This window comes from Bos taurus, chromosome 18, assembly GCF_002263795.3.
Source record: "Bos taurus isolate L1 Dominette 01449 registration number 42190680 breed Hereford chromosome 18, ARS-UCD2.0, whole genome shotgun sequence".
Taxonomy (NCBI): Eukaryota; Metazoa; Chordata; class Mammalia; order Artiodactyla; family Bovidae; genus Bos; species Bos taurus.
The window spans coordinates 60,505,387-60,529,425 of NC_037345.1; the positions used below are offsets into that span (position 1 = coordinate 60,505,387).

Below are 24,039 nucleotides of genomic sequence, written 5' to 3' on the forward strand. Positions count from 1 at the left end.
CTATCTAGGAGTAAGCGCTTTTAATTTCATGGCTGCAGTCACCATCTGCAGTGATTTTGGAGCCCCTCCAAATAAAGTCTGACACTGTTTCCACTGTTTCCCCATCTATTTCCCATGAAGTGATGGGACTGGATGCGATGATTTTAGTTTTCTGAATGTTGAGCTTTAAGCCAACTTTTTCACTCCCCTCTTTCACTTTCATCAAGAGGCTTTTAAATGCAGAGTACATCATGCTAAATGCGCAGCTGGATGAGGCACAAACTGTAATCAAGATTGCTGGGAGAAATATCAATAACCTTAGATATGCAGATGACAGCACCCTTAGGGCAGAAAGTGAAGAGGAACTAAAGAATCTCTTGATGAAAGTCAAAGAGGAGAGTGAAAAAGCTGGCTTCAAACTCAACATTCAGTAAATGAAGATCATGAAACCCAGTCTCATCACTTCATAGGATGGACTTTAATAGATGGAGAAACAATGCAAACAGTGACAGACTTTATTTTCTTGGGCTCCAAAATCACTAGAAATATTGGCTGCAGCCATGAAATTAAAAGGCGCTTGTTTCTTGGAAGAAAAGCCATAACCAACCTAGAGAGCATATTAAAACTTGAAGTCATTACTGTATTAACAAGGGTCTGTATAGTCAGAGCTATGGTGTTTCCAGAAGTCATGTATGGATGTGAGAGTTAGACCATAAAGAAAACTGAGCGCTGAAGAATTGATGCTTTTCAACTGTGGTGTTGGAGAAGACTCTCAAGAATCCCTTGGACAGCAAGGAGATCGTAACAGTCAATCCTAAAGGAAATCAGTCCTGAATATTCATTGGAAAGACTGATACTGAAGCTGAAGCTCCAATAGTTTTGGCCATCTGATGCGAAGAACTGACTTATTGGAAAAAGCCCTGATGGTGAGAAAGATTGAAGAGAGGAGGAGAAGGGGACGACAATGGATGAAAATGGTTGGATGGCATCACTGACTCAATGGACTCGAGTTTGAGCAAACACTGGGAGTTGGTGATGGACAGGGAAGCCTGGCATGGTGCAATCCATGGGGTTGCAGAGAGTTGGTCACAACTGAACTGAACTGAACTAAGTTCTAATTTTCACCTTTTTAATAAAAAGACTTTACATTTTTACAAATCTGTAACCTGTATTAGGCTCATTGCTACTTATGGTTCCATGAAAATACTCATCCTGGAATGAATTTTGATGTATATAAACGTGTGTTATAGACATTACTTTTATTTATTTTTATAATTTCACCTTATGTATGTTTTACCAAGATTTTTAAAAACTTTGATTCACTTGGTTTGTACAAAGGTGGCAAGATAGTTGCCATTATACTAACTCATTTGTTGAAAAAAAATCTTTTCACTACTGCTTTGTAATGTATATTTATCCTCCTTTCCACCATTGTACTGAACTTATCAATTCACATCCACCTATTTCTACTTTATTATCAAACTTTCATTTATTTTAACTAAATGGTATGCTTTAATATTGTTTCCTGAATATTTTTACTCTTACCTTATCTTTACCCTGTGTGAACTTAAAAATCATCTTGTGTAGTTTAAAATATAATCATGGTATCTTTACTGATATTACACTCATTTGTTCCTTACCCAGGGATTGAACAGTCCTCTCCTGTTTGGCAGGTGGAATCTTTACCACTGAACCATCAGTGCATGACTTTTAAATCCTCATTGATATTCCTTTAAGTGTTTTCACTGTTACACATTCAAATATCAGACACTTGTTTTACAGAAAGAAATGTAAATAATTCTTTTTCAGTGGCATCTAAGGTAAATGAAGAATACTTAAGAGTATCAATTCCAGTTGATATGGTACAGAGTTCTGCCTCATTTTCTCATGCAGGATTCTCTGGCTCAGAAGATTATTAGATTTGACAGAATGGCCTCCAAGGATTTGGCAATAGGAGTGGTCTTTTTATTGCAGACTACGGCAGGGATTATGGGGAATTTCTGTCTTGTTTACCATTTTCGCTCCCTTTATTTTGCAGGAGGCAAATGTCGGCCCACAGACTGGATTCTCAAGCACGTGACTCTAGCCAAACTCTTAGTTGTTCATTTGAAAGGAATTCCTGAAACACTGGCAGCCTTGGATGCACACTTGTTTTTCATGTTCCAAGAGTCGGCAGAGATGTGTCCATTGGCACCATCTTCCTCTTGAGTGCCTTTCAGGTGATCATCATTCCCAGTGACTCCAGGTGGGCAGAGCTTAAGAGAAAAGCTCCCAAATATGTGGGCACCTTCAGTATCCTCTGCTGGATCTTCAGCATGATTCTCAGTATTTTGGTTCCATTTTAAATGACTGCCAAGTGGAATGACACAATCAACCCAGAGAATATAGATCATGGCTACTGTTATTTGTGGCGTGCTGCCCCAAGGCCACAGATGTGAAGCCTTGCACCAAGAACACAGAAGCACACAAAGCTCAGAATCAAGGACACTTTCAAAGCTGACTAAGCCCCTCTGTAGGCTTCCCGACTCCCAATGGGGCAAAGATGCCCACTCCAGTAAGCACCCTATAGTGCCCCAACCAATCACCTAACATCAACCATCCAGCAGCAATTTTGCTTTGAGGCTGTAAAAATTGGCTATTAGCCCATGGAAACTGTCAGCATCCCCTGGTCTGTGCAGATGTGGGCCCACTGCACTCGCAGTGCCTGCTTTATCTCTGCCCTTTGTTTTTAATAAACTCACTCTTTTCTAAAATGGCCTGTGTCTGGAAATCCTTTTTGAACCCGCATTCAGACTGCCTCAACACTTATGGCTGATTGACAGTGTTGTACAGCAGAAAGGAACACAGCACTGTAACAATGTAGAAGGGTGGGATGGGGAGGGACGTGGGAGGGAGGCTCAGAAGGGAGGGGACACGGGTGTACCTATGTCTCACTCTTGTTCATGTTTGACAGAAAACAACAAAATTCTGTAAAGCAAGTATCCTTAATTGAAAAAATTTTTAAAGTTAAAAAACTCAAAACCAAAAAACATACACATTTCAAAAAAAAAAAAAAATTCCATTGTTACAAAAAAATTGTAAAACAATTGCCCAGTGGATACAAATCTGTCAGCAAGTGCAGGGGATATGGGGTTGAACCCTGCCCCAGGAATATTGCACATGCTGCAGGGCAACTTAGCCTGTGCACCACAACTACTGAGCCTGTGTGCTGCAACTACTGACACCTAGAGCCGCACTTCACAGAGGAAGCCACCGCAATGAGAAGCCCGTGCACCACACCTAGAGGTAGCCTGCACACAGCAACAGACAAAATTTTTTTAATGTTTAAAATATCAGGGACAAAAATAACTCAATCAAAATTTGGACCAAGGCCTCATATCTCCAAAGAAGATATTTCGATGGGCAAGAGGCAAATGAAAGACACTCAGCATCAGTAATTATTAAGAAATGGAAAACAAAACTACAATGAGGTATATCATTGTAGTCAGAATAACCATTATCAAAATGCCCACTAATGATATAATAAAGGCTGAAGAGGCTATGGAGATCAGGGAACCTCCTACAGGACTGAAGGGAATGGAAGCTGGTGCAGCCACTAGGGAGGACAGTGTGGAAATTCCTTAACAAACGCAACCTCCTGACATGTAAGGAAATAAATTCCATGAAAAGTCGACAAAACAGATTAGTTGCCAAATCTGTAAGTTCTTGGTAAATCATCTGCAATGCTGAAATTCTCCCTTTTGACCTATCATTCCCAAATTCTTTAAATAAATATGCACTAAAACACCTACACTTGCACATTCTCTAGTAGTTCATTGCTAACGTATGTACCTTGAGATATTTATATATTGCATTCAATGTATGTCAAAGGCATGAGAAAACAGTTCCTTTAAGCCCAGATGAGAGACGTGCTGAGAATTTTACATGGGGTAAAATTTTATGAATCTTGGTTCAGAATTTTGCAATCACTCTTTTTAATTATTCTTCCTGTGACTTTGTTAAATTTTCATTTGCTAAAATGATCCCGTGTAAAATCTTAGTTCAACAGAAGAAAAAAGGAAAATTGAAGCCAGTGAGTTTGTGAGAGAATTCATAGCAAGCATTGAGGGACGTTGTGGGAGGTCAAGGCTAGAAACAGGCACAGAAAGTTCTAGTACGTGGGGTTCAGGCTTATAAGTGACCTTGGGTGAAGTGCTCTGGGCTCCAAAGACTGAAGGTGGATTGGTCCCAGACCAAGACGCGCAGGATTCTGGTGAGCTCTGTGAGGGTGTCATTGAAGGGAACCTTTGAAGTAGACCCTGGGGTTGAGTAAGACTGCTGATCACAGTCTTAACACTTCATTCATTACAACCAATGGAGACACTAGAAACCATTCACTTTTATTAATAACCATGTATTAATGTCACACAAGGTTGAAATCAAACATTTTACAATCCACAGTATGCTGCTGCTGCTAAGTTGCTTCAGTTGCGTCCGACTCTGTGACCCCATAGACGGCAGCCAACCAGGCTCCGCCATCCCTGGAATTCTCCAGGAAAGAACACTGGAGTGGGTTGCCAATTCCTTCTCCAATGCATGAAAGTGAAAAGTGAAAGTGAAGTCGTTCAGTCGCAACCCCATGGACTGCAGCCCACCAGGCTCCTCCGTCCATGGGATTTTCCAGGCAAGAGTACTGGGGTGGGGTGCCATTGCCGCAGTATGATCCATGATTAAATCAGATTAAAAGTACAGAGAAAGATACTCATTTTCTGATAAAAGGATGTGAGGATCATTATGTTTTTGACTTACAAAACAAAGCCTAGGAAACACTTAGTAAACAAGAAATACACTAATTACATGCCTTTTTTGAAAGGGTTCTAATACATTTCTAGGTTATTACAGATGCTGTCTTTATTTCAACATTGTCAAGTAATATACTTCACTTATGCTGATATTATAAAGATATATCAATATTGTAGTGAACTGTGATTGTGTTCTTACAATTCAAGTGATATAACTATTGAAAATTTAGAACCGACTTTTGGAGAAGTTCCCTGGTGGTCCAGTGGCTAAGACTCTGCATTCCCAATGTGGGGGTCTGGGTTCAATCCCTGGTCAGGGAACTAGATCCCACATGCTGCAACTAAGATCTGATGCAGCCAAATAAATAAATATTAAAAAAAAAAAAAAAAAACCATCTTCTGCCTTACTTTAATACATTGGAAGATTACATGATCACTTACATTAGGGCAACCTCACAGGATACTTCATATCAATGACAAACACCTCCATTTAGATGTTCATTGTACATTTTACGTTAAGGTATCCTTCATCTTTTAATGGAGAATAGATAGAGATAGTTGCAACACAACATAAAAAGGATAATCTTTGAAGCTTAAACCCGTCAAAAACCTGTTTTCATTCACACTAGAAACAAAGCATAGTATGGATTATTTGAGCATTGAATTACATTCATTTTGCTTTTCAACTAATCTCAAATCAAGTCATTGTAAACAAAGACACATTGCTAATAAGTGTAGCTTTCTAACAATCAACCTTCATCTCATGATCCTAGCTAAAATATCCATTTTCTATGTTTTTAAACGATGGATTGCTCTCTATACAGTAATTCTCCTACTAGAGAAAATTAAAAAAAAAAAAAAAAAGATGATTGATGAAATACTTTTTAGTATGCAGTCTCTGATATTTATTTCAATTTGATTTTTAATTAGTTTTCTACATATTTGTTACATTTCCATAGGTTTCTTGTATAAACTCTTGTTTTCTGATGTATATTTAGGGCAAACGCCTTCCATCACTTGTATCATCACTCTGCAGCATGTGTTCTGAGATGTTTAGTGAGATGACCACCATGACTAAAGGCTTTGCCACATTCTGTACATTTATAAGGTTTCTCTCCAGCATGAACTTGCAAATGTGTAGTAAGAATTGAGTTCCGATTAAAGGCTTTGCCACATTCAGTGCATTTATACGGTCTCTCCCCAGTATGGATTCGCTGATGTTTAGTAAGACAAGAACTGTTAATAAAGGCCTTGCCACATTCCATACATTTATAACGTCTGTCCCCCATATGAATTTGGTGATGTTGAGTAAGACTTGAACTTGTAATAAAGGTTTTGCCACATTCTTTACATTTGTATCATTTATCCCCAGTATGGATTCGATGATGTGCAGCTAAAGTTGAACTCCGAGTAAAGGTTTGCATCTGTACAATGATAAGGTCTCTCGCCACTATGAATTCGCTGATGTCAAGTGAGATGTGAGCAACGGATAAAGGCTTTGTCAAATTCTTTACATTTATAAGGTCTCTCCCCAGTATGAATTCGCTGATGTCCAGTAAGAAGTGAGAGACGATGAAAGGCTTTGTCACATTCTTTACATTTATAAGGTTTCTCTCCAGTATGCATTCGCTGATGTTGAGTAAGACCTGAGTTCTGATTAAAGGCTTTGCCACATTGTGTACATTTATAAGGTCTCTCCCCAGTATGAATTCGCTGATGTTGGGTAAGATGTGAGCAACATATAAAGGCTTTGTCACATTCTGTACGTTTATAAGGTTTCTCTGCAGTATACATTCGCTGATGTTGAGAAAGTGTTGAGTTGTGATTAAAGGCTTTGCAAATAAATCTGTATATTTGTAAGGTTTCTCTCCAGTATGAATTCACTGATGTTGAGTAAGATGTGAGCGAAAGATAAATGTTTTCCTACATTCTGTACATGGGAAAGGTTTCCTTCCTGTATGAATTTTCCTATGTCTACTTCTATCGGATGAGTTACAAAGACTTTCCCACATATCTTACACTTGTTTTCTTTCTGTGAATTCTGAATAGTCTGCTGTTGAACAAGTTCTGTAGACTGATTAGAAATTTTACCATATTCACTACAATTGTAAGTCTTCTCTCCAGTATGAGTGCTCTTATATAGAGAAAGACCTGACATCTGATAAAAGATATTTCTACATTTATTAATTTTAGAATCCTTGTTTGAAGATTCAGGTCCCTGATGTTTCACAAGGTTTGAGTCTCCTTCAACCTTATACCCAGTTTTATTGCCTGAATACGCTCTCACTCCATCATAAATACTCTTGCAATTATTGGGGCTGACGCTCTTACAGAAGTGTTGACTCATTTTATTATACACGGAAAGTTCTTCCATATTAACCATATCATGGGATGTATTAAACAATGATGGTTGGATTACATCTCTTCCATTATCATCAACATTATACATTTTGGCATGGGGAAAAAATATCTGTTGGTGGAAGAATAATGACCCCCTGCTCACAGATCCCTCAAGTTAATTATATTGTGAGTTTTCCCCCTCATTTTTAAAATTCCGGTGTTCAGATACACTTGAATGATTTTTTAATATGTTACATTGAGTATTGTTGGAATGAGTATTTGTAGTAGAGACTAGATTACCTTCCGGGCTTTCCACGTTTCCTTTCAGAGAACATGTATGTTTCAAAAAAGGATGGAAATCTTTTCTTAAAAACTTACAGTTCTCATCAGATGTTGAAGACTGAAGTTGACATTTTCCCCAATTTGACTTGCATTGCTCATTTCTTTTTGCAGTGATGTGTACCTTATGTTAACTGTCTCAGTTTCTTTATGTCCATATAAACATCCTCTCTGTCTTTCATATGCCCTCATATGTTCCCAGTCATTCATTAAATGTTCTGAGGTGAAATCTTTCATATTTTCCTAGGTTTGCTTTTGGAAATACATCTTCTAACCCTGGATTCTTTAGCATCAAATCCTGGGTATCTTGAGGAGACAGAGTTGAAAGATATCAAATAACAAGTTACTTTACCTACTATTCTCAGTGAATATCCTTAGCGATTTAAAGAAAAGTGATGACTCCTTTGCTTGTTTAAAAATAAAAAACAGACAGAAGGATCAAGATGCCAGAGGATCAGGCAGAGATGGGAGTTCATCTCTCTCCACAAACACAACAAGAATACATCAGAAATGGAAGAATTTTCACAGAGCCCCTGGTGAACACAAGCAGAGGGCCTTGGACAATGAAAAGGTCAAGAAAGATTTCTGTGTTGACAGATAAGACAAGAAAAAGAAGAAGGAAAAGGAACAGGAGAGGAATTGCAGTGGGACCTGAACCTTGGGGCGATCTGAAGACAGGTCAGGTCTCCATATCCAGGGAAGGCCCTCACTGGGGGAGCCCAGTTGAGACAGAAGAGGAGCCTCATTCTCTGTGGAAAGAGAACACGCCAACAGTCTGTGGCAGCAGCACAGAGTGAGACGTGTACACAGGGTACTGACCCCTGCCCTGCCCACCCAGCCTGAGAGGGTGTCCACCACTGCAGACAAGGGCTGGGTGCTGGAATGTGGGGTCTAGAGAGCAGACCCAGGCAGAGGACTGCTGTGGGCTGTGAGAGGACATCCTGCAGGAAAGGCAGGGAGGGAGGAGCTCTATAAACGGGGATGTTGTGGCAGAAGGCCTGAACCACCATACAGCATAGCACCATTGCTGACTGATGACCAAAGAAGAAGCCCACCGCAGCCCCTCTCCCTCTGTGCTGGCCCCTGCCTCACCAGCATCCAGGAAGGGCCACCACCCGGGTGGGCTCTATTGAGCCCCAGCCACAGCCTCCCCCCACACACCTCCTCCACCATCAGCAGACTCCTGTGCTCTGTGGAAGCCTCTGGAGCAGACACCTGTGGGTCGGCCACATGCACAGATGGAGCTGAAAGCACAGCTAGCCCCAGGGTTAAGGAAGAGAAGCTGAAATCTCTCTTCACAGCTGCACAAACAATGCTTTTACACCCACAACTGGCTTTGTAACCTCAGCCCCTTAAGAGCATTTGAATGGAAAAGCAGACCCCATCCCCCTCACCCAGTCACAACAGGTGTAGCTTTAGCAGCTGTAGACTTTGTGGGCTCTTACATGAGGGGAATGGGCCAGGCCAGATCCTGAGCTGCCCCCACAGCACCACATCGGGTCCAGCTCCATGATGAATGCGATCCTGGCCCCTGATTTCAGTGGATGTGTGCTGGTGACCTGGTGAAAACAACATCTGAGAGACCCCAGGGCCATGTGCCGGCATACACAGGGTTAAGGTGGGGTCAGAAGCAATGTCAACACAGGGTCACATGAGACTCACACAATGTGCAAAAGGTGACACACAGAGCACACCTAGAGGTGAACATCCTCAGAGGAGCAATACTCAGTGGTTTCTCTCCCAGTGGGTGTGCTCCAATCCCACCTGCCTCCACCATAGATCAGAAACAAAGTGAAGAAACAGATCTGGGGACTCTATTCCACCAACCAGGGAGCAGACTCCGCCCCTAAAGGGCAGGGATAACCAGAGAGCAATGGGAAACTCCCTTCAATATCCAAGGAAGACTCGGGTCACAATAACAGCAATCACACCCCCTATTAAGGGGATAAGGACACAAGCCTGTGGAGCAACCTCACACTCCAGGGAACAGACACCAGAAGGAAAAACTAGGATTCTGCAGTTTTCATTACACAGAACACAAACACAGAAAATTGCACAAAATGATCATACAGAGAAATATGCTGTGGAGGAAGGAACAAGATAAAAGCCTATTAAGAACCAATAAATGAAGAGGGGATATTAGTCAGTATAATGATTAATTTCCACCTTCAATTCAATTTAGTTGCTCAGTCATGTCCAACTGTTTGCGACCCTGTGGATGGCAGCATGCCAGGCTTCCCTGTCCATCACCAACTCCCAGACCTTGCTCAAATATATCATAAGACTGATTCTCTTTGATGTACATTGTAAAACAGTTATATTCCAATAAGAACTTTTACAAAAGATGTCTTCGTATAATCTAAAAACCTTAAGAGCGAGGAACAACAATTAAAAATATGATGGAGAATCTCCTAGGATCTCATGAGAATTTATTTGAAAACGCTTTGAGTTTCAGAGATAAACTCTGAAAATCACAAGTTTAATTGGAAGATGTAGTGACACAAAGACTTCAGTGACTGCAAATTCAAAACAATTCAAACTCAAAACAAACATGGATATTTCAAATGTTAAGTCTCAGCTGTATCTAGAGAGCTAACATAATTTTGAATATAAAAATCAAAAAAGCCTAAATAGAGGGAACCTGCCAAGTTATATATGAAGCTATCACTGTATAGACTAGTTCACATTATTTTAAACTAAATGAAGCAAAATAGCTACAAGGTAGCCAAAGAAGCTCACCTAAAGAGAGACTTGGACATTATTTTGAACAATAAAAGAGTAGGATGAAACACAACATTATATTTTGTAATCATGTAAGAGGTGAGGTATTCCAAAGCAACATCAAAAATCAGAGGGGAAAAAATACCACACAGCATAAAGGAAAGATTTAGGTTTCAACGTTGTGTAATAAAGAACTTAGGGACATGCCTGATGGTCCAGTGGGTAGAAATCTGCCTGTCAATGCAGGGGACACGGGTTCCATCCCTGGTCAGGGAAGATCCCACAAGCCTGGGAGCAACTAAGCTACTGTGACACAACTACTGAAGCCCACCTGCTCCAGAGCCTGCCAGTTATGAATACAACAACTGAACCCGTGCCTTAGAGCCAGAGCTCCACAACAAGATAGTAGCTCCTCCTAATCACAACAGAGAAAGCCCAAGTGCATCAGCAAAATCCCAGCATAGCCAAAACTAAATAAATATTAAAATTTCAAAAGAATAAGAGAATTTAGCAGGCTTTGGCCCACAGGTTCTGAAAGTTAGCTTTTACTCTTGGAATTTAAGTTTTTTCCCCTCTTGGAATTTCCTTAGTGACTGAAGTGGCTTTATTACTCTCCGTTGTCCCTGATAATTTATGCTAACAAGAGGACTTACAAGTGGGCCCATAGTTTAATAAGAAAATGACTCAGGTTGTGAAGCTGGTCATTTCACAAAGACCAATGAAGTGACTAGAGGTACGGGGCTTTAAGCCAGGTGGGCTTATTAACCCAACCCAACTTCTAAGGAGGGGAGAATGTTGGAGATGTTATCAACCATGCCTATGTAGCTAAACCCCAACAAAAACTCGGGACTTAAAAGCTTGAGTGAGCTTCTTTGGCTGGCAATACGGTTTTCTGACACACCGATATGCCAGGAGGGCAACGGGTCCCTTCGGATGAAGACTATGGGTAAGTTCAAACAAACCCGTTCAGAAGTTAAGGAGCTTATCAAGTCCAAAAAAAGAGCATTTCAGGAAAGACAGACAGAACTATCAAAAGGACTATGCCTCTTATCTCGAAACGAGTCATTTCTGACCTTGCTTTCCTCTTTCTCTGGGCTTCACTCTCAGGTAAGATCAGTCTTGGGAAGTGACCCCTGAGTGTTGAAAACAGGCTGTCCAATACTCAGAAAAATACACTGAGGTCCCTGTAACACAGCCACACACACAGGGAGGATCTCAACAGGTACAAAACAAAATCCTGTACGGCCACTGACACAGGAGGGATTCTGGAACAGAGATCAAACGAGGTATTTTTAGTTTTATTGTTTTCTTCAGAACTCGCGGCCCTTCCTGTGAAAACCACACGTTCTAGGCAGACCCACCCTTCAAACCTTAGGCGAGACCCTGACCAAACTCCATACAGAATAGAGCCTCTTTCACCTCTTCGTGGATCAGGGACCTAGCGGTTGGGCAATGCAGGACTTTCAGCAGCGGTCTCTACAAGTTAGAAGGCAGAACTGCCAGAGAAGGACATGGACTCTAGAACTATATTAACAGCAAGCGGACCTGGGCCCCAGGGACACGGCAGCTAAGCTAAAGGACTTCAGAACTTTTCACGCGATCCGAAGACACACTGGGGACGGGAAAATGGGGACGGTAGTTTGAACGGCCACAGAGACCCCGGAAACCCACGTGTGAAGGACAACAGGCTGTGGGACTACGAAATTCAGATTTTAAACAAACAAACATTCAAACTGACCAGAACTCTCTATCGCTCATTTAAACTCAATTCCGGGTCTGCAGGATACTGCGCACGCGCGGGCGGAAGATCCGGTACAGAGGAAGGTGAATGCGCTACGCCGCAGCCAACGAGAGGGGATGTAAGGGGAGAGGGTGAGACGAGGGCGGAAGCTCAGATACGTAGTAGGGGGCCAGTAGGGGCGGAGCCTTGTATCCCCTCACCCTCGCCCCTGTCAGTTTTGGGTCTGTTGGTCCTTCTGTCCAGCTGTGCTTCCTTTCTCTACATTTTGATGTCTGTAAATCTGATTTCCTCTGCAGCAGAGCTGCTTTCTGCCTGTTCTAAGTTAATGTTTCACACAACTTAAGGCTAAAGAGAAAAATTTTGAGAGCTGCCTCTGGGAAGCCGTGCTGTTTTCAGCAAGTTGAAAAAAGAGGAAAATTCAAAAGCCCTTTGTGTGAGTGTATGAAGATAGGTGTCTCCTCAGTGACGAAAAGTAGAACATAATCACTTCAGCAGCAGCAGCAACAATTAACAGGATCAATATGTGTATCAACAGATTCTGGCAGGAGTAACAGTATGTCGTTTCTGTGGTTATATTATAAACGACCATGTGGGTTCCGGTCTCCCTCATTCTTTCTGGACTCACTTCCTAAGAGAAAAACCAGCTGCCCTGTTGTAAGCAGGTCTCTAGTTACAATTACTGAGGTTTCCTCCTAACAGTCATCTGAGTGATTCAGTTCAGTTCAGTCCCTCAGTCCTGTCCGACTCTTGGGACCCCAAGGACTGCATCACACCAGGCCTCCCTGTCCATCAGCAAATCCCGGAGTTTACTCAAACTCATGTCCATTGAGTCAATGATGTCATCCAACCATCTAATCCTCTGTTGTCCCCTCTGCTCCTGTCTTCAACCTTTCCCAGTATCAGAGTCTTTTCCAATGTCACATCTTCGCATCAGGTGGCCAAAGTACTGGAGTTTCAGCTTCAGCATCAGTCGTTCGAATGAATATTTAGGGCTGATTTCTTTTAGGATGGACTGGTTGGATCTTCTTGCCTTCCAAGGGACTCTCAAGAGTCTTCTCCAACACCACAGTTCAAAAGCATCAATTCTTCGGCACTCAACTTTCTTCACAGTCCAACTCTCACATACATATATGACCACTGGAAAAACCATAGCCTTGACTAGATGGACCTTTGTTGGAAAATTAATGTCCCTGCTTTTGAATATGGTGTCTAGGTTGGTCATAGCTTTCCTCCCAAGGAGTAAGTGTCTTTTAATTTCATGGCTGCAATCACCATCTGCAGGGATTTTAGAGCCCCCCAAAATAAAGTCTGACACTGTTTCCACTGTTTCCCCATCTATTTCCCATGAAGTGATGGGACCAGATGCCATAATCTTAGTTTTTGGAATGTTCAACTTTAAGCCAATTTTTTCACTCTCCTCTTTCATTTTCATCAAGAGGCTTTTTAGTTCCTCTTCACTTTCTGCCATAAGGGTGGTGTCATCTGCATATCTGAGGTTATTGCTATTTCTCCTGGCAATCTTGATTCCAGCTTGTGCTTCTTCCAGCCCAGCGTTTCTCATGATGTACTCTGCATATAAGTTAAATAAGGAGGGTGACCATATAGCCATGAAGTACTTCTTTTCCTATTTGGAATCAGTCTGTTGTTCCATGTCCAGTTCTAAATGTTGCTTCCTGACCTACATATAGGTTTCTCAAGAGGCAGTTCAGGTGATTTGGTATTCCCCTTTCTTTCAGAATTTTCCACAGTTTATTATGATCCACACCGTCAGAGGCTGTGGCATAGTCAATAAAGCAGAAATAGATGTTTTTCTGGAACTCTCTTGCTTTTTCCATGATCCAGTGGATGTTGGCGATTTGATCTCTGGTTCCTCTGCCTTTTCTAAAACCAGCTTGAACATCATGAAGTTCACAGTTCACATATTGCTGAAGCCTGGCTTGGAGAATTTTGAGCATTACTTTACTAGAATGTGAGATGAGTGCAACTGTGCAGTAGTTTGAGCATTCTTTGGCATTGCCTTTCTTTGGGATTGGAATGAAAACTGACCTTTTCCAGTCCTGTGGCCAGTGCCGAGTTTTCCAAATGTGCTGGCATATTGAGTGCAGCACTTTCACAGCATCATCTTTCAGGATTTGAAATAGCTCAAGTGGAATTCCATCACCTCCACTAGCTTTGTTCGTAGTGATGCTTTCTAAGGCCCACTTGACTTCACATTCCAGGATGTCTGGCTCTAGGTCAGTGATTACACCATCGTGATTATCTGGGTTGTGAAGCCTTTTTTTTTTTTTTTGTACAGTTCTTCTGTGTATTCTTGCCACCTGTTCTTGATATCTTCTGCTTCTGTTAGGTCCATACCATTTATGTCCTTTATTGAGCCCATCTTTGCATGAAATGTTCCCTTTGTATCTCGAATTTTCTTGAAGAAATCTCTAGTCTTTCCCATTCTGTTGTTTTCCTCTATTTCTTTGCATTGACCACTGAGGAAGGCTTTCTTATCTCTCCTTACTATTCTTTGGAACTCTGCATTAATATGCTCATATCTTTCCTTTTCTCCTTTGCTTTTCACTTCTCTTCTTTTCACAGCTATTTTTAAGGCCGCCCCAGACAGCCATTTTGCTTTTTCGCATTTTTTCCCCATGGGAATGGTCTTGATCCCTGTCTCCTGTACAATGTCACGAACCTCATTCCATAGTTCATCAGGCACTCTATCAGATTTAGTCCTTTAAATCTATTTCTCACTTCCACTGTATAATCATAAGGGATTTGATTTAGGTCATACCTGAATGGTCTAGTGGTTTCCCCTACTTTCTTCAATTTAAGTCTGAATTTGGTAATAAGGAGTTCATAATCTGGGCTACAGTCAGCTTCCGGTCTTGTTTTTGCTAACGGTATAGAGCTTCTCCATCTTTGGCTGCAAAGAATATAATCAATCTGATTTCGGTGTTGACCATCTTGTGATGTCCATGTGTAGAGTCTTCTCTTGTGATGTTGGAAGAGGGTGTTTGCTATGACCAGTGCGTTCTCTTGGCAAAACTCTATTAACCTTTGCCCTGCTTCATTCCGTATTCCAAGGCCAAATTTGCCTGTTACTTCAGGTATTTCTTGACCTCCTACTTTTGCATTCCAGTCCCCTATAATGAAAAGGACATCTTTTTTGGGGTGTTAGTTCTAAAAGGTCTCGTAGGTCTTTATACAACCATTCAACTTTAGCTTCTTCAGCGTTACTGGTTGGGGCATAGGCTTGGATTACCATGATATTGAATGGTTTGCCTTGGAAACGAATAGAGATCATTCTGTCGTTTTTGAGATTGCATCCAAGTACTGTATTTCGGACTCTTTTGTTGATTATGATGGCTACTACATTTCTTCTAAGGGATTCCTGCCCACAGTAGTAGATATAGTGGTCATCTGAGTTAAATTCACACATTCTAGTCCATTTCAGTTCTCTGATTCCTAGAATGCCGATGTTCACTTTTGCCATCTCCTGTTTGACCACATCCAATTTGCCTTGATCCATGGACCTGACATTCCAGGTTCCTATGCAATATTGCTCTTTACAGGATCTGACCTTGCTTGTATCACCAGTCACATCCACAACTGGGTTTTTTTTTTTTTTTTTTGCTTTGGCTCCATCCCTTCATTCTTTTGGCAGTTATTTCTCCACTGATCTCCAGTAACATATTGGACACCTATCGACCTGGGGAGTTACTCTTTCAGTATCCTATCAATTCTTCAGTGCTCAGCTTTCTTTATAGTCCAACTCTCAAATCCATACATGACTACTGGAAAAATAATACCTTTGACTACACGGACCTTTGTAGGCGAAGTAATATCTCTGCTTTTTAATATGCTGTCTAGGTTGGTTATATCTTTTCTTCCAAGGAATAAACGTCCTTAAATTACATGGCTGCAGTCACCATCTGCAGTTATTTTGGAACCTGAAAAAATAAAGTCTGTCACTGTTTACATTGTTTCCCATCTATTTGCCAAGAAGTGATGGGACCAGATGTCATGATCTTAGTTTTCTGAATGTTCAGCTTTAAGCCAACTTTTTCACTCTCCTCTTTCAGTTTCATCAAGAGGCTCTTTAGCTCTTCTTCACTTTCTGCCCTAAGGGTCGTGTCATCTGCATATCTGAGATTATTGGTATTTCTCTCACCAATCTTGATTCCAGCTTGTGCTTCATCCAGTCCAGCATTTCTCATGATGTACTTTGCATATGAGTTAAATAAGCTGGGTAACCCATGCTTACTGCTAAGACACTTCAGTCGTGTCCGACTCTGTGCGACCCCATAGACGGCAGCCCACTAGGCTCCCCCTTCCCTGGGATTCTCCAGGCAAGAACACTGGAGTGGGTTGCCATTTCCTTCTCCAATGCATGAAAGTAAGAAGTGAAAGTGAAGTCGTTCAGTCCTGTCTGACTCTTAGCGACCTCATGGACTGCAGCCTACTAGGCTCCTCCGTCCATGGGATTTTTCCAGGCAAGAGTACTGGAATGGGGTGCCATTGCCTTCTCCGACCCATGCTTAAGCTGGGGCCAAAAGCAGTGCCAATAATAGGATTACACAAGACCTTGCTGGAGAATAAAAGGTGACACATAGAGCACGCTCTGAGGTGAACATTATGAGAGGAGCAATACTCAGTGGCTTCTCTCCCAGTGGCTTCTCCCCAATCCCACCAGCCTCGCACCACAGATCAGAAACACAGCTCAGAAACAGGTCTGGGGCTCTATTCCACCAAGGAGCAGGTATCACACCACAGAGAGGGCAGTGAAAACCAGAGCAATGGGGAATTTCGCCTCAATATCCAGGGCAAGCTCTGGTCATAGGAACACAATCAAAGCCCAGATCAAGGGGATAAGTGCACAAACCTCTGGACCAACCTCACCCACCAAGTTGCAGACACCAGAAGGAAGACTAACTAAGTTCCTGTATCATTCAAAACAGAGATCACAGAAAACTGGACAAAATGAGATGGCAAAGAAATAGGTTATAGAGAGAGAAGCAACATCAAACCCTTCAAGAATCACAAAATGAAGAGGAGATAGGCAATCTAATGATTACTTGTTGCTTTTAGTTGTCTTGCATGGAGACACCAGATGTTTTCACAAATCCTAGGCTCCTGATAATTCTTTAATCCACTTCTTTTCACACATGTTTCTGAGAATGTCCTATTAGATGTTTCAATCTAAAAATCATAGATGATAGTGACACAAAACTAATCAGAAACTGAGGATACATAAGACAGTGTCCGAGGAAGTGGATTACAAATAAGATAAACTTAATAAAGTTCTAGTTCTTAAGAAATTAAATAAGAAGAGAACCTTTTAAAAATATAGTAGAAACACAGGGACGTGTACTCATAGCTATGTGGAGACCAACGTGGGATGGAAATCAACAGAATGGGGAAGACTGGATATCCCTTCAAGAAAATTGATATACCAAGGGAACTTTTCATACAAAGATGGGCAAAGTAAAGGACAGAAATAGTATGGACCTAACAGAAGTGCAAAACATTAAGAAAAAGGGAGAAGAATACACAGAAGAGATATATAAAAAAACCATCATTATAATGACTAATATAATCAGGACAGTGTGATGATTCACCTAGAGGCAGACATCCTGGAGCCTGAAGTCAAGTGGGCCATGGGAAGGATTACTATGAAAAAAGCTAATGGAGGTGATAGAATTCCCGTTGAGCTGTTTCAAGTCCTAAAAGATGATGTTCCTAAAGTGCTGCACTCAATATGCCATCTAATTTGGAATACTCAGCTGTGGCCACAGGACTGGAAAAGGTCAGGTTTCATTCCAATCCCAAAGAAAGGCAATGGCAAAGAATGCTCAAACTACCGCACAACTGCACTCCTTTCACATACTACCAAAGTAAGGTTCAAAATTCTTCAAGTGTGGCATCAACAGTATATGAACTGAGAACTTCCAGATGTTCAACCTGGATTTAAAAAAGGCAGAGGAACCAGAGATTAAATTGCCAACACCCGTTGAATCATAGGAAAAGCAAGACAGTTTCAGGAAAATACCTACTTAGGCTTTATTGACTACGCCACAGCTTTTGATGGTGTGGATGAAAACAAAGTGTGGAAAATTCTTAACAAGTTGAGAATACAAGACCACCTTACCTGCCTCCTGACAAATCTGAATGCAAGTCAAGAAGAAACAGTACTGGACATTTTACAACGGACTAGTTCCAAATTGGGAAAGGAATCTGTCAAGACTGCCAATTGTCACCCTGCTTATTTAACTTATATGCAAAGTACATAATGCAGGAGACCTCGGTTCATTCCCTGGGTTGGGAAGATCCCCCTGAAGAAGGGAAGGGCTACCCACACTAGTATTCTGGCCTAAAGAATTCCATGGATTGTATAGTCCATAGGATCACGAAGAGTGATATATTCAGTTGAGATGAGAATGCAAGGGAGAATGTTAATACAGCCTGGAAAATGATTTCCCCAAAATCTTTATTCAAATCACCTATTTAACACTAACAAACACATAACATCAGATCCTGAGATACTGATCAAGTACTATGAAGGCAAAGTAAGTGTGTAACTGTGAAATTAAGAAAAGGTGTACCTATTTAATACTAGGTGTGCCTATTTAATACTATCGGAGAAGGCAATGGCACCCCACTCCAGTACTCTTGCCTGGAGAGTCCCATGGACAGAGGAGCCTGGTAGGCTACAGTCCATGGGGTCGCTAAGAGTCGGGCACGACTGAGCGACTTCACTTTCACTTTTCACTTTCATGCATTGGAGAAGGAAACGACAACCCACTCCAGTGTTCTTGCCTAGAGAATCCCAGGGACAGAGGAGCCTGGTGGGCTGCCTTCTATGGGGTCGCACAGAATCGGACACGACTGACGCGACTTAGCAGCAGCAGCATTTAATAATACAGAGCTTATACAATTACCACTAACCTATGCAGTGATAGGTTACAGTGAAGGGTGTCAGATTCATGATCTCCAAACAAGATTTAACTTCGGGACCAGGGATCAGGCACCAGGCTTGATCACTCAAGAGCTTTTGTGTAGCAGAGTTTTATTAACATGAAAAAGGGACAGAGAAGCTTCTGACGTAGACATCAGAAGAGGGTGGAGAGTGCCCCCCTTGCTAGTCTAAGCAAGGAAGCTATATACTTTTTAAATCAGTAATTACAATAAATCAAAAGAATGTCTCAAGGTTGTAAAAATTTTAACAGACCCACTCCGACAATTTACGTTTGAGGATAACAGGATTAGAACTTAACAACAGAAAGATCCTACTAGACCCAGACCCCTTTATTGACTATGCCAAAGCCTATGACCGAGTGGATCACAACAAACTGTGGAAAATTCTTCAGGAGATGGGAACATCAGACCACCTGACCTGCCTCCTGAGAAATCTGAATGCAGGTCAAGAAGCAAGTTAGAACTGGACATGGGGAAACACACTGGTTCCAAATTGGGAAAGGACTACTCAAGGCTGTATATTTTCACCCTGCTTATTTAACTTATATGCACAGTACATCATGAAAAATGCTGGGCTGGATGAAGCACAAGCTGGAGTCAAGACTGCCAGGAGAAATATCCATAACCTCAGATATGCAGATGACACCTCCCTTATGGCAGAAAGCGAAGAAGAACTAAAGAGTCTCTTGATGAAACTGAAAGAGAAAATCACTACAATATTGTAATTAGCCTCCAATTAAAATAAATAAGTTAAAAAAAACTACCATGTATAAAATAGATAAGTAACAAGGATATATTGTATAGCATAGGGAATTATTCCCATTGTCTTGTGATAACTTTTAATGGAGTATAATTTGTAAAAATACTGAATCACTATGGTATATACCTGAAACTAATGTAATACTGTACAGCAACTATACTTAAATTAAGAAAAGAATTCAGGACAAAATAAATATGAGACACTTTTTTTTTTTTTTTTCTTGGAAGAAGAGCTCAACTCAATGTAAAGAAAGGATCTTCTTTCTTGAAAAAAATAAAAAGAAACTGAAAGAGGAGAGTGAAAAAGTTGGTCTTAAAACTCAACATTCAGAAAACTAAGAACACTGCATCTGGTCCCATCACTTCTTGGCAAATAGTTGGGGAAACAATCTAAGCAGTGATAGACTTTATTTGGGGGGGGGGGGGCTCCAAAATCACTGCATATGGTGACTGCAGCCATGAAAATAAAAGACGCTTGCTCCTTGGAAGAAAAGGTATGACCAATCTAGACAGCATATTAAGAAGCAGAGACATTACTTTACCAGCAAAGGTCTGTCTAGTCAAAGACATGGCTTTTCCAATAGTCATGTATGGATATGAGAGTTGGACTGCAAAGAAAGCTGAGCACCAAAGAACTGATTCTTTTAAACTGTGGTGTTGGAAAAGACTTTTGGAACTTCCTTGGACTCTAAGGAGATCCAACCAGTCCATCCTAAAGAAAATCAGTTCTGAATATGCATTGGAAGGACTGACGCTGAAGCTGAAACTACAGTACTTTGGAGAGCTTATGTGAAGACCTGACTCATTTGAAAAGACCGTGATGCTGGGAAAGATTGAAGGCGGGAGGAGAAGGGGACGACAGAGGATGAGATGGTTGGATGGCATCACTGACACAATGGACATGAGTTTGATGAAACTCCAGGAGTTGGTGATGGACAGGGAGGCGTGGTGTGCTGTGGTACACGCGGTCACAAATAGACAGGACTAAGGGACTGAACTGAACGGAATCAGACCCGCTCCTATAATATAAATTCTAAGGTATCAGGATAAGTCAGAAGGTTTTCAGGAAGGAGAAAGTGTCCTCAAGCAGGATCAGTTTAGTTCAGTTAAGTCGCTCAGTCGTGTCCGACTCTTTGCGACTCCATGTATCACAGCACACCAGGCCTCCCTGTCCATCACCAACTCCCGGAGTTCACTCAGACTCATGTCCATCAAGTCAGTGATGCCATCCAGCCATCTCATCCTCTGTCGTCCCCTTCTCCTCCTGCCCCCAATCCCTCCCAGCATCAGAGTCTTTTCCAATGAGTCAACTCTTCACATGAGGTAGCCAAAGTACTGGAGTTTCAGCTTTAGCATCATTCCTTCCAAAGAAATCCCAGGGTTGATCTCCTTCAGAATGGACTGGTTGGATCTCCTTGAAGTCCAAGGGACTCTCAAGAGTCTTCTCCAACACCACAGTTCAAAAGCATCAATTCTTCGGCGCTCAGCATTCTTCACAGTCCAACTCTCACATCCATACATGACCACTGGAAAAACCATAACCTTGACTAGACAGACCTTTGTTGGCAAAGTAATGTCTCTGCTCTTGAATATGCTATCTAGGTTGGACATAACTTTCCTTCCAAGGAGTAAGCGTCTTTTAATTTCATGGCTGCAGTGATTTTGGAGCCCAGGAAAATAAACTCTGACACTGTTTCCACTGTTTCCCATCTATTTCCCATGAAGTGATGGGACCGGATGCCATGATCTTCGTTTTCTGAATGTTGAGCTTTAAGCCAACTTTTTCACTCTCCACTTTCACTTTCATTAAGAGGCTTTTGAGTTCCTCTTCACTTTCGGCCATAAGGGTGGTGTCATCTGCATATCTGAAGTTATTGATATTTCTCCCGGCAATCTTGATTCCAGCTTGTGCTTCTTCCAGTCCAGTGTTTCTCATGATGTACTCTGCATATAAGTTAAATAAGCAGGGTGACAATATACAGCCTTGACGTACTCCTTTTCCTGTTTGGAACCAGTCTGTTGTTCCACGTCCAGTTCTAACTGTTGCTTCCTGACCTGCATACAGATTTCTCAAGAGGCAGGTCAGGTGGTCTGGTATTCCCATCTCTTTCAGAATTTTCCACAGTTTATTGTGATCCACACACTCAAAGGCTTTGGCATAGTCAATAAAGCAGAAATAGATGTTTTTCTGGAACTCTCTTGCTTTTTCCATGATCCAGCAGATGTTGGCAATTTGATCTCTGGTTTCTCTGCCTTTTCTAAAACCAGCTTGAACATCAGGAAGTTCACAGTTCACATATTGCTGAAGCCTGGCTTGGAGAATTTTGAGCATTACTTTACTAAAATGTGAGATGAGTGCAATTGTGCAGTAGTTTGAGCATTCTTTGGCATTGCCTTTCTTTGGGATTGGAATGAAAACTGACCTTTTCCAGTCCTGTGGCCACTGCTGAGTTTTCCAAATGTGCTGGCATATTGAGTGCAGCACTGTCACAGCATCATCTTTCAGGATTTGAAATAGCTCAAGTGGAATTCCATCACCTCCACTAGCTTTGTTCGTAGTGATGCTTTCTAAGGCCCACTTGACTTCATATTCCAGGATGTCTGGCTCTAGGTCAGTGATCACACCATCGTGATTATCTGGGTCATGAAGATCTTTTTTGTACGGTTCTTCTGTGTATTCTTGCCACCTGTTCTTGATATCTTCTGCTTCTGTTAGGTCCATACATTTTCTGCCCTTTATCAAGCCCATCTTTGCATGAAATGTTCCCTTGGTATTTCTGATTTTCTTGAAGAGATCTCTAGTCTTTCCCATTCTGTTGTTTTCCTCTATTTGTTTGCATTGATCGCTGAGGAAGGCTGTCTTATCTCTTCTTGCTATTCTTTGGAACTCTGCATTCAGATGCTTATATCTTTCCTTTTCTCCTTTGCTTTTCACTTCTCTTCTTTTCACAGCTATTTGTAAGGCCTCCCCAGACAGCCATTTTGCTTTTTTGCATTTCTTTTCCATGGGGATGGTCTTGATCCCTGTCTCCAGTACAATGTCACGAACCTCATTCCAGAGTTCATCAGGCACTCTTATCTATCAGATCTAGGCCCTTAAATCTATTTCTCACTTCCACTGTAGGAGACATTGTTGTTATATAATCCCTAGAACAGAGTTTAAACCAAGTTGTTTGTTGTTTAATCATCAGTTCTGGGATTAAAGAAAAAGTCATGTGTCTAAGACACATAAACACATAAAAAAGTCATTTTATGTGTCTAAGACCAAGGAATGTAGAGGAAAAAAAGGTGTTTGTCCTTTCCTCCTCCTCGAGAATTCCAGACCCCTATCTTCTCTTCGAGAGTCCCAGACACCCCCCCCCCCTCCTCTGGGACCCCAGATTTCTTATCAACCTGCCTACGAACTGATTCTTAGAGAAGGAGGCAGAGTATATCAAGGAAGAAAAAGCTTACCAGCATAATGAATTATCCTGAAGCCTTTCTTTCTCAACTCATACATACCCATTTCCCCTAAAGGAGAGATTTCAAACTATTGTGGGAAGCAGAAATTTAAGAAACATTCTAGAAATGATGGAACCAAAACCCAGTGGGTAGACAAGGGATTCTGGAAGGAAGCGGTCATCACCCAAGCAGGCCAGCTTCCTATAGTTCTCTAACAAAACGTCCCTGTACAATGCCCATTGAAAATTTTCTGAAAAACTCTGGACCAGTGAGTTGAGTCACTGGGCTACCCAGCTGGCTAAGTGGTAAAGCATCTGTCTGCCAATGCTGGAGATGCAGCTTCAGTCTCGTGGTGGAGAGAATCCCGGGGAGGAGGAATTGGCAACCTACTGCAGAATTCTTACCCGGAAAATCCCATGGACAGAAGAGTGTTGGTTCTATGTATAATGGCACTTCAAACTCTATTTTAAATATCTAAATTGCATCCAGGTGCTAAGTCATCACTGCATTTCCCATCGTCTCTAAATTCCCAACACCAAACCACATCCCAGTGGGAGTGAAGATAGGAATGACTCCCAATGCTGATCTCTCACAAGAAGAATAGTTTCAACAGTAGAAAGTCGCTGATTCATGTTGAGAATTCATCATGCTCCATAGAAAGCGAGGATGCAGACAAGGGAGAAAAGGCTCTGGGACACAAGGAAGTAGTCTAAAGGCCAGGTCTTGACTATTATAAGATGAAATGGGAAAAAATAAGATAACAAATGCCTGGGAAGAAAAATTAGGACCAGAGAGCTAAAGGCTTGCAGATTCTCGTTGGGGCATTTCAGGAGGAAAAGCAGACACAGCCCTAGACCCAGGACAGGGCATTTACCTGAGAAGCTGCCATTTCTTCCTCTTCTTCCTCCTGCTCTGAATTCTCTGGGTATGTTATGCTGCAAACACACTTCTGAGTTTTGAGAAAATACTTTTGAC

General features: G+C 41.6%; 1 pseudogene; it reads right to left on the reverse strand.

The window, feature by feature from the left end:
* Positions 1–4,333: 4,333 nt before the first annotated feature.
* Positions 4,334–7,275, reverse strand: LOC132342737 (zinc finger protein 502-like; annotated as a pseudogene).
* Positions 7,276–24,039: the final 16,764 nt, after the last annotated feature.